Genomic DNA, 11,178 nt, shown 5'->3' with positions numbered 1-11,178 from the left:
ATAAGCATGGTTGAATGGTGTTCTCTTGGTATGGATCTTGTTCATGATTTGATAAGATATTGAATGGTTAATGTATGCATGAGCTAATAAGTGGTATGGCAACTAGCTTGAGAGGGAATTGAGCTTTCTTGATGATTCTCTGATGAAGTTAAGAAGTTCATGATCATATATGCATTCATGACCTGTAGCTACTATGCTTACTATATGTTTGGTGAAATTTCTATCATGTATTATGCATGTCTTAGACAAGATATAGCTTTAGTATTGATTATTTAGACTTGTGATTATCCTAGATTTGATTCTGGAAAGTTCTAAGTGGTATTGGGTAGTGGTATGTAGGCTAGCCCTGTAAAAGTGGCACGGATCTCGCAACCACACCATCTGAGCTAAATAATTTTGGTTATAACAGCATGCAGGAAGGCTCATGAGTGCAGTTGGAGCCTTCCAAATGCATGCACTATGTGGAAAGCGTGCGGTTAGGGTGTAAAGCCCGAGAAGTGAAATTTATAGCCCAGGAATTGATCACCATTGGTATTGTCAATCACCTGGTTGATCTAGTGTCCCTGAGGGATGGCAATATGTTTCTAGTTAGTAGACCCCACTTCCATAACTAAAACTTGGAGGTTGGGTCATGTCATAGTAACACTCAGCTCATGTTTACCCTGGAGAGCTTGTAAAAGCGAGTAAATGTGGGATGGGTTGGTTACAAACTCACACTCGTGAGAAGTAGAACCTGCCACACATTTATGGATGTTATTCGGTTACGAAGAACATCAACAACAATCACAATTAGGATAATGGATTGAGAATAAAGTGACATAGAAAATATGCATGACTCATATACGTATGAAGCAGAAAAACCCTAGACGTAGATAAAAGTTCAACCGTGAGCTGATCGTTCACAACTATATTTTAGTTTACATGATGATCATAACATTTTAAGAAGATCATAATTCCCATTGGCTTCATAGTCTCTGATGTGCAGGAACTCCCTTAGCAACAACACTAAACGTAATGTTGCAGTCTCAACTAATTATGCTCTTTGCTCTTGTTATAACATTCAAGAAGAACAATGAAAAAATAGTTGTGACTAGGCATTGAGAAACCCTAAGAACGGGAATTGCATGAGAACAATGACCTGGTAACATTCTTTGTTATGTTTGTTCATTGATTTGGTTCTGTAGATGACATGCATTTCATGTGGGTTTCTTCTTTTTCTCTATGCTTCACACCATTTTGACCTTCTGGAGCACATATCAATGCCAAACATTTTTGTGTTGGGCCACTGGGAATTGTATTATAATTGCCTAACTCTGTTTTAAGTCTGAGGATTTCTCACCTTCTCACCTCCTGCAATGGAAATTCTTATAGGTGACCTAATTTTGCAGGGTTTAGCGAGAAAGAATATATAAGCATCAATATTAAAAAGCATTTTTTTTCAAACATTCAACTTTATCATTTGCATAGACTGTTTGGTGGGAACTTCAGACTCAGTAAATCGACGAGATATAATCCACCAACATTAAGAAAGTTGATAACAATGATAAATATATGACAGTAATATGACTTGGAAGAAGCTCCTCGCTAGGCTACAAATAGTGTTAGATGAGACTCATGTGGCTTCCATGAGACATCATTCTAGTGTGGACTATGCAGGAAGTTAAACATACAATTATCTTAGGCCCGAGGTAATGAAGTTGCTTGAACATATTCAAGCTACGACAATGATTATTTGTTTAGAGACTAATATTTGTGGTTGTTATTATTCATCTTTGTATTCAAGCCACAAGTTGGGAAGTGGATATTTGCTTGGAATTTGATCGATTTCTTCTTATTGAATTTATTTCCAACATTGCTCGAGTTGCATTTGGGAGTGCAAATCTTTGTTAAAGATTTCACAACTTTGTAACGAAACAATGAAAATAGTTGATTGATCCTTACATTTTCGAGATGAAGGAAATAACTAATTTTTTGTTTAGATTACTCACTATGAAGTTAACTCTAGGATTTTCATGATGCAGTGCATATATAAAGAATAAACTAAGTCTGAAATATAGTAGAGTCTGAAGACTATCAACAACAGGACTATGCTTTGGGTTTGTGCGATAAATTTATCAATTGGTTGTCAAGCTTAATTTCAATACATGACCTAAAACAAATGAAAATTGTCACATATTGTGACAACATCCTGAATTGTACTGAAGATTATGGTTTTTTGTCATTGTATTCTTGCCATTTATATCAAAGGAAAAGTGATTATCATAGAAGTAAAGAGAAATATGACCAGTTTATACCACCAGGAACAATGAATTGTAATTTGATGAGACAAGAAAAGTTGAAAATAACAAATAGAAAAAAGGTTCACAAAATTTTTGTTAAAGTTTTAAACCTCCCTTGCCATTGATGTTAAATGGGGAGGTAAGTAGAGGTTGTTGAATTTGATTCTCAAGACAAAAGGGAGAGGATCACAGTGTTGCCATCAATGCCAAAGGGGGATATTGTTGGCATTCTTGTCATTGATGGCAAAGGAGGAACAAGAAGTGTGGTCATCATATGTGTGTGAGAAGGTGATGTTGACACAGATATGTTGCTTCTTGACAACAAAGAAAAGGAGCAACAAAGTATGATTGTTATGCTTGGGTACAAGGTATGTTTGTTATGCTGCAAAGGGTGTTGGTGAAAGGTTTCTTGTACTTGCATATATTGATTGGTGTTTATTAGTGACACATATTGTGTGCATATTGAGTAGTGGCTAATGGTAAGCATGTATGCATATGATGATTGAGATGTTGTGATGCAAGGCGAATTCAAAGGCAAAGGAATGAAGAATGTTGTTATGATTGTGAGGTTATCATGTTATAGTTTATGATGTATTTCTAACATATGTTGCGAAGGTTGCTATTGTATGTTGCAAAGGTTCGAGTTGAAGAAGTGGTTGCAGTGTTCCTATGACAGTTGAAGGTTTCCAATTCACACAATGTAATTCTTGTTCACTTAGCTTAGTTCTTGTTCAAATGTTCATTGATAGTAAGTTTAGTTATAGAGGAATGGCCTTGGAGATGCATGGTGATTTTGTTGAGGTGTTGTGGTACAAGAGAATGCAAGTTGATGCAAGAGAATACAAGTTAATGTTTTGCAGAAGAATATTAATGCATGTTATTTGAATAAGTTGAAATTCATTTTATTGGCATGAAGAATATTAATGCATGTTATTTAAATATGATGAAATTCATTTCATGTATTTTTAATGTTTAAAGAGTTGAAGTGGTTTTGGAATTGAAGAGACACCTTTGGAATGCAAAGAGACAATATTTATCATTTCATATTCTTGTATTGAACACTAACAACCAACAAAAGGTTGTTTATAGAACATTTAATTTTGGAAGGCTATAATGTTAGAGAGTTAGAGAATGTGAGAGCTAATTGTGTTGTTGTTCATTAGTTACCTGACACATATAGAGTAGATGTGAAGTATATTTGAGGATGCGAAGTCACAAAGACATATATGGAGGTATGTAGAGTTATAGTCTAGGTAAACCAATATATTGTTTCTTGTATGTATCAGAGGATTGTAGTGTCCTTTCAAGTTGTACCTTGATAAAGAACAGGTTGGAGATTGTTTATGTAGGAGCCTCCTATGGGTTGTAGCCTACATAAAATTTGTGGGAGTTGAAGCTTCCTTGCAAATTGAATCTTGGAGAAGAAATTGAGGTAGCAGCCCCCTGTAGGTTGGATCCTATAGAAAAAATCATGTAATAGAGGAAGTAAGAGCTTGCCGTTTGTATCACAACATAACAAATTCTTGGTTTTCTCCCTTTATCGATTTCTACTTATATCTGATGTCCATATGTGTTGATTTGATGTTACGGTTTTCATATTACATGATGTTCATATATTAAATCTATTGTTCATAACGTGTTAAGCTGCTCATTTAATAGTCTAGTTAACAATTGAAAAAAATCAATTTATGTCCATGAATGTACTAAACTAATTCACCCCCCCCTCAATTTATTCAAGTTTCCAACACCTATATCTAGTTTTAAAAATATATACCCTTATTATAGATGTACCCGATGAGAGTATGGAAATGTATGATTATTTGGGAATCCATTGATTGGTTCCAAGCCTATCTCCACCAATGTGCCCGATCCAACATCCCACCTCAGGCTTCCTATCAACCAATGTTTTACCTTCATAAAATTGTTCCATATATATCATACTATGCAAGGAACCCGTGCCTTAGACTTTATCCACTTCATAACATACTACTTTCTTAGGTATTTTCCCTTTATAATCATTTTCCAAATGCCTGTTCCATATAAAGCATGCCAGAAGCTCTTCAGCGCCAAAGCCCATCCAAAATTTTCAATGTTCTTTAATCCCCAACCTCCATCCTCTTTCCTCATAGAAATGTCCTCCATCTGAACTATATGTATATTGTCTACATCTTTGAAACCCGACCAATTTTTTTTTGAGATTATGGAGTTAATATGCTTAATGATATTTTTGGGCATCAAATAAAGGTGCAACCAATATAAATAAATGCTCTGCTAGATCGACCAAGCCAAAATCAACCTACCCCTAAGTGTCAATGATTTTAGTGACCAAATCAACTAGCAATAATATAATACCATAGTTGTTTGGTTTCAAGTGGAGGCAAAGATATTTGAATCCCCTATCCATCACAACCACCTCAACAATAAAATACCAACAATATCTGAAACAACGACCGATTTAGGAGATGCTTTAATAAACAAAGATTTTTTTTTGCTCAGAAGGCCAATTGTATTTCCAAATTCGGATATGATCTGATGTAAATACTTTCATTTTGCTGTGGATACCTTCCAAAAAATAAGAACATTATCCACAAACATAACGTGTGTTACAAATATATTTTTGGTGATCTTAAAACCCATAAAGGAACCCTTGTTACGTGCCTCAGTGATCAATTTTCTCAACCCACCAATAAAAAATCTCAACCTTTGATTTGTGTATGCTACTATGAATATTTTAGAATATTCCATTGAGGTTAAATCCCTACCACCCCCTAATAAATATTGTTAATTGAATTAGAATTATGCAAGCTCAATTTCAAAATAGACATGCCTATCGACGCAAATATATATTATTAATAATAAAGAGTTTGCAAATGTTTATAATAATAATAATTCATGTTCCTCAATATTGCAGCAACAATATTGCAACTCCCAAGGGTCTCAGCTTTAATTTTCAACTCGGGGTTCATACAAACTTTAGAGGGGTCGACACTATATGTGCAATAAACACTATCTCTTTCTTTTGCTGGCTTTTATATGGGTGGAAGTGTTGAGATGAGATCTGGTTACATAGAACCATTCTAATTGCTTTATGCTACAGGCAAAACTTGAAATTGCAGGGAATGAAAGACAACGAGAAAAACTATGTTAATTGTAATGGAGGGAAAATAATCTTAATTGAAATGAAATGAAACCATATCTATTGTATTATGCAGAGAAAGAAAACACACAATTGAAGTAAAAACTTGTAAATAGTAAATCCTTATTTTGCAGAAAAGGGAAATTTCTACAACAAACTAGGTAAAAGCATTAATTAGATTCTCTGCTTCTAAATTCCATATTTAGGGCTCCACGATTGTTGTAACACATCAAAGAAGGTGAATCACAACTTGAAAGCAAATTTAGGCAAGTTTTGGGAGTAAATTGCAAACTGCTACAAGAGTCTCCATTTTTCTACATGAGAGAGTCCATCGAGTAGAAAAATGTGCTAAAGGCAAAATTGAAAAACAAAATAAGCTAATGAAGGGCTAAGAAATGATAAGTCTCACTTGTCAAAGTTTTACATTAGTAGTGGTAGGGTTTCTTTAGTAAGACACGTTGCTGTAGGGTTTCTTGTAGCTGCAAAATAGTGGGGATGCAGTGAAACAATAATGATAGACAACAAATAAGCATCAACAATTAAAATGAACTAAAATGCATAACAAAGAATGCTACTTGAACAATATAACCATTTCCAATGCTACCATCTAATGCTCATAAGATTTGCAAAGAAAGGCTATACACAAATCATCTAATTAATCATGAATAAAAGCAATATTTACAAATAAACTACAGAAAAGGATAAATGCATAAATAACAATGTTACAAAAGGGGTCTTGAGCACCGGGGGTGGGCCCTAACCCAAGGAAACTCAGATTCCTGAAAGAGAATCAGAATAAGAAGTAAAACCAAAGATGAATTTTGTTAATTGAAGAATTTCTTGTACATGATAAAAAGCTACGGAACTTGAAAACTAGGATTCCTAATGCTGTACATTTTTATTCTCTTGCTTCTACTAGCTAACCAATGGGCTACTCGAGCCCTCTATTTAAACAAAATGAATGAGGGAAACCTCCTTAAAAAGAGGACTACTTTCCCTCAAAAACCTCTGGAAGACTGGATCATGTTCCCTAGGTGACCTCGCAACAACAAGAAGGGGTATTGATTGTCCCAAGCCATCCAAGCTTGAACCATCTGTAGTAGGGTGCAGGCCCCACAAATCTCTTTAACTGGATACCCTCGTAATCTATGCAAAATCCTCTTAATATCATGCATAATAATCATGTTAAGCACATAAATCATGATAAATCTCTTTAACCTTCCTAAGAACTCATTTAAGTTAAGAAAGTGTTATAAATTGCAAAAAGGAAGGTCTAATAGAGCCTTTATGTAACTAGGAAATGTTAGATGGGCCTTTTGTTTTACCTAATCGGGAGGCTCATCAATAATTTATTTTTAAGTTCATTGTTTGGTGTATGAGAGGGATCCATTTCCACACAATAACTTGACTGCTAAATTTTAAGAAGGTGTACATGCTCTACCTCTTATAGAATATATAGTTAATTTTTATATTTAGATAAAAAGCTAAATGATAATTTTGGATGGTATCTAGTTTATTTATGAGATTAAAGTTACATGTTATTAAAAAGCATATTATTAAAGGTAATATTGATTTTCTTATGAATAATATTTAGGTGGAAATTATTTTTTGGTTTTAAAGTAAGATTTAAAATTGCCTTTGATTGGTTAAGAGTTCGTCTTTCTTAGATCTAAGGAAATAACTTAACGACCCAAGACAAGAATCTAGTAAGAGTGGAAGCTTTGTTGGAAATATTGATTCACCCCCCTCTTAGTATTTCCAACAATACCAATTATTGGAAACACTGGGGGGGGGTGAATGCATATTTATTTACAATTGTTATATTATGCTAGTTAAGGTCACTAGTTAAACTAGAACACAAGATGTAGAACAAGAAAATAATTTTATTAATGAAAATAATGAGGACTCCAATCCTCTTATACGGAAACTCAAGCTTCAATTTGCACAACAAAATTTTTAACTTTTTCAAGGCTCCAACCTTGAACGAGGAATCTAATTCTCAACTACAAATCCATGCTCCAACCTAGTCCATCAGAAGGCTCCAACCTTGTCTGAGGACTCCAATAATCAATTATGGATTTAGGATCCAAATTGATCTTCTCTCAAGGCTCCAAATGATCTGCTCCAAAGGGTGTTCAAACTTGCTTCAAAAGGTGTTCAACATTCTTCAATAGTTTGCTCCAAAATGTCCTTCAATAACTGCTTTGGGATCTCTTCAAAGACAATTTTAGGATTTTCTTCAAAAATTACTTCAAAATTGTTTTTTCACACTTTGAGGTCTAGTCAATGCTCTACGTCAAAAGACATTTTTCACACTTCAAGGTCTTGGTCAAATATCTACTCAATTAAAACTTTCCTTTACCATTTTAGGATCTAGTTCATAGGACATTTCCTTATTCTTCAAAACCTGTCGTAACAACGACTGCAAGTTTGCTGAAGAATTGTCTTCAATTAGCTCCCAAAATTCACTTTAGTAAGAAAATATTCATTGGTTTGAATTCTTAAAAGGAGCTTGGTCAAAGATATTACAGAGATTTCCTAGTATAGGGCCAACAATTTTCTCCACAGGTCGAGGTATACAAATCCAAAGGATTGATCAATATTTTGCTTTTACTATACATCAAGTTCTGATCAAGACCTATTTACATCACTTCAACATACTATCTTTAAGATATAAACCCTTCTTCGGCAAGATGCTATTTACAAGACAACCATAGGATGTTAAGTTCAACCTCTTCCTTTTGTCCACAAAATGTCTACCTCGAGCAGCTAGGTTAAGATCTACATGGAGGTTCAGTTTCGTGCTACAAAAATCCAAGACTATATCATTGTCAAACCTCATAAGATCTTGGCTTGATTATAACATCATGCCTCAGTCTTCACTCTTTAGGTTACAGACTTCCCTTCACAAGGAGCTCAGGCTTGATATCTCAGACTATACCTTAGGAGTGTGTCATAGAAATCATAGATCTGTCTTAGGAATATGTCACAGTAACTTCAGGTTTTGTCTCAACCATAGAATACTTTAGATCTATATTTATGCTTTAGAATGGTTGCTCTAAGATAGCCGAGTCTTTTGCTTTTGGGATGGGCGAAATTCCTACTTGAGGATGGCTGAGTCCTTTATTCCAAGAGAGCCAAGAATTTAGTTTCAAGAGTTAACAACGAAGGTCTTATTCCAGTGTAGGATAGTTCCAAAAGATAAACTGTAATATAGTAGTAAATCCTTAGGTGGAAACTCTCTATTTTATGTTCCTTGGTCATGATATGTGTGATAAATTATTTCAAAATTATTCTTCAAATTCGTGAACAAAGATACCTGTGTAGTTCTGAACTTGCTGCTTCTTATCTCCATTGATATGAGCTCTATACTTCCCTTTGATTGTGTTCTTATCCTCTTTTCCTTGGTCAAATTCAGTTATCAAATGAAGGATGAGTCACTTTATTTATATTCCTTCAATACCTGAACAAACACATATTTTGGGGGGCCGATATGAGCTTGGATAGGCCACCCTGTCATCATTTGTTTAGATTTATTTTACAATTACAGGGCTACTATTTCCCTAAATTTTGACAACCTCAGGTTATTTACAGTCATATTTATAAAGGGTCTTTTTATGGTAAATATGTCTCAAAGTAATATTTTTTGGTTACAAAATATCTATATATAGTTTGATATAATCATGTTTTCCAGGTCACAATGCAGGACTTGTTCAAATGTTTGTTGATTAGAAGCAGTGCATGCTCATGTGTAGTTATTGGAAACATAGCAGCTCTCCTTAGATTATCATTGTGTTCATGAGTAATTCTAGTTTTCCTTGCTCTAGAAAGGTTGTGCCTTTGATCACACTGCGCATTCATGTTGAGATCCCCAATGGCACACTCAAATCCTTCATACAACGAATCAATCTTAGTGGTAGTCCGAGAGGTTAAGGACAACATTTTTTCCCCTTCCACAATAACTTATTTGTCAACCATGCCTTTTCCTTACATCAATAGTAATATCTCAAATAATCTCATCCATTCTTTGATATCAATGACAACACTATCCAACAAGCTTGTGCCCTTATATATTACTAGAAATGTCATTTTCGGTGGAGTGGTTTCCCTAATGATGACGATTGGCCTGTATCACAAAATAAGTAGTTGTGGTTATCATCAGTAATTGAGTTACGGTAGGTTGTGCCACCTTCATGTATGTGTGTATGTATGTATTATGTGACATCGTGTTAGTATAATAGGGAGTGATGTGTTACTTAGGTCTAACATGATCAGTTGGAGGAATTATTGTTATCCTTCCTACCCAAGTTTAATCTCCATTAACAATATGTTGAACTCTTAGCAAGTATATTGTTATAATGGCCTTGAGTTATCCTTCCCACCCATGTTTAATCTCCATTAATGATATGTTGAAATATCAACAAGTATATTTTTATAATGGGCTTAAGCCTTGCATTGGCAAAGCCTCAAGTTTATACTAAATCCGGTTTACCCTAGGTACCATCTATCCTTAAAAATAGGAGAAGTACCCAGTGGGTTTCCCCACTATATGTGTATAACAATCTCCCCTTTCCAATCGACTACTAAATGAAATTAGCTAATGAAAAAATATGATTTTCAAATTGAAATTTTAATTTGTAAACCATTTTTTTAATATATATATATATATATATATATATATATATAATCTAGGGTACTTATATGTTAATTATGTACAAGAATATTAAATGTAAAGTGATATATGACCTACCAAAACAAGAAAGGAAACCAGATCACACATTGCAATCCACTAGTAAAATATCATGTCTGAGATAATGTCTGATTATGACCAAAATTACAAGTGTGTCATATTAAGGAAAATATTAAGTAGTAGACACATAATCATAAAGAAACTAGAAATATTATTGAGAATTGCGAGTCAAGAGAGCTATGAAGTCATGGCACTTTATCTGGAGGAAAACCTAGGAGAAAGTGTAGCCTAACGCTTCAAACATTTTGGCTTTTCCTTTTCCCGAAGTCATTTGCAGAAGATCATCATTTGTGTTGCAATTATTGTCAGGATGCCTAGAATCCAACTTCTCTTCAACCCTAATTTTATGCTTCTTAGCCTCATAATCTACTATTTGGAAGCTCAATCCATAAACTATTCCACACATTATGTTGAATTTAGTTTCCAGTTGCCTCAACTTTTTAATAATTCCATCTTTTTTTTTTTTGAGGTTTACCTATGGATAAAGAAACAACTATATTTTCCATCTAATAAAATCCATTGGCAAGAAAGAGCTTGGTTTCCCTTGTTCTTGGTGCACGGGAGTTGGGAACCCAACTATGAAACTCCTATATTTTTTGTGGTCAAGTGTATTGGAAAGTTGCTAAACTTGGATGACTAGATTTTCCATCAACTTATGAGACTCCTTAATCATGACGCAATCATATCTTAGTTGGGTAGCTACAACATCATGCTAAACTCCTGTATTTCAAAGGGGTTGGTAAAGGGGGATTCAATATGACGAGTTAAGATGTTCCTCAACATTTGGAACCCTTGTGTTTGTGACCAAGGGGATCCATGGATATTGTGAGGGATAAAGATAATTTGATGGAGAAGTAAAGGAAATTCACATAAGCATGGTGGCTGACGGGAGATATGAGAGGGATGACGGGAAAAGTTGCAATGACATGAGGAAGATGGAGGATAAGAGACTAGTAGGTGGCACACCAACGAAGAGGCAGAGCTCAAAGGGGAGAGTAGGAGACAAACAAGGT

The sequence above is a fragment of the Pinus tabuliformis genome, chromosome 7, assembly GCF_031772625.1.
Source record: "Pinus tabuliformis cultivar Carrire ecotype Pingquan chromosome 7, CPIR1, whole genome shotgun sequence".
In the NCBI taxonomy this organism is placed as follows: domain Eukaryota; kingdom Viridiplantae; phylum Streptophyta; class Pinopsida; order Pinales; family Pinaceae; genus Pinus; species Pinus tabuliformis.
This window is presented reverse-complemented; position numbering follows the sequence as displayed.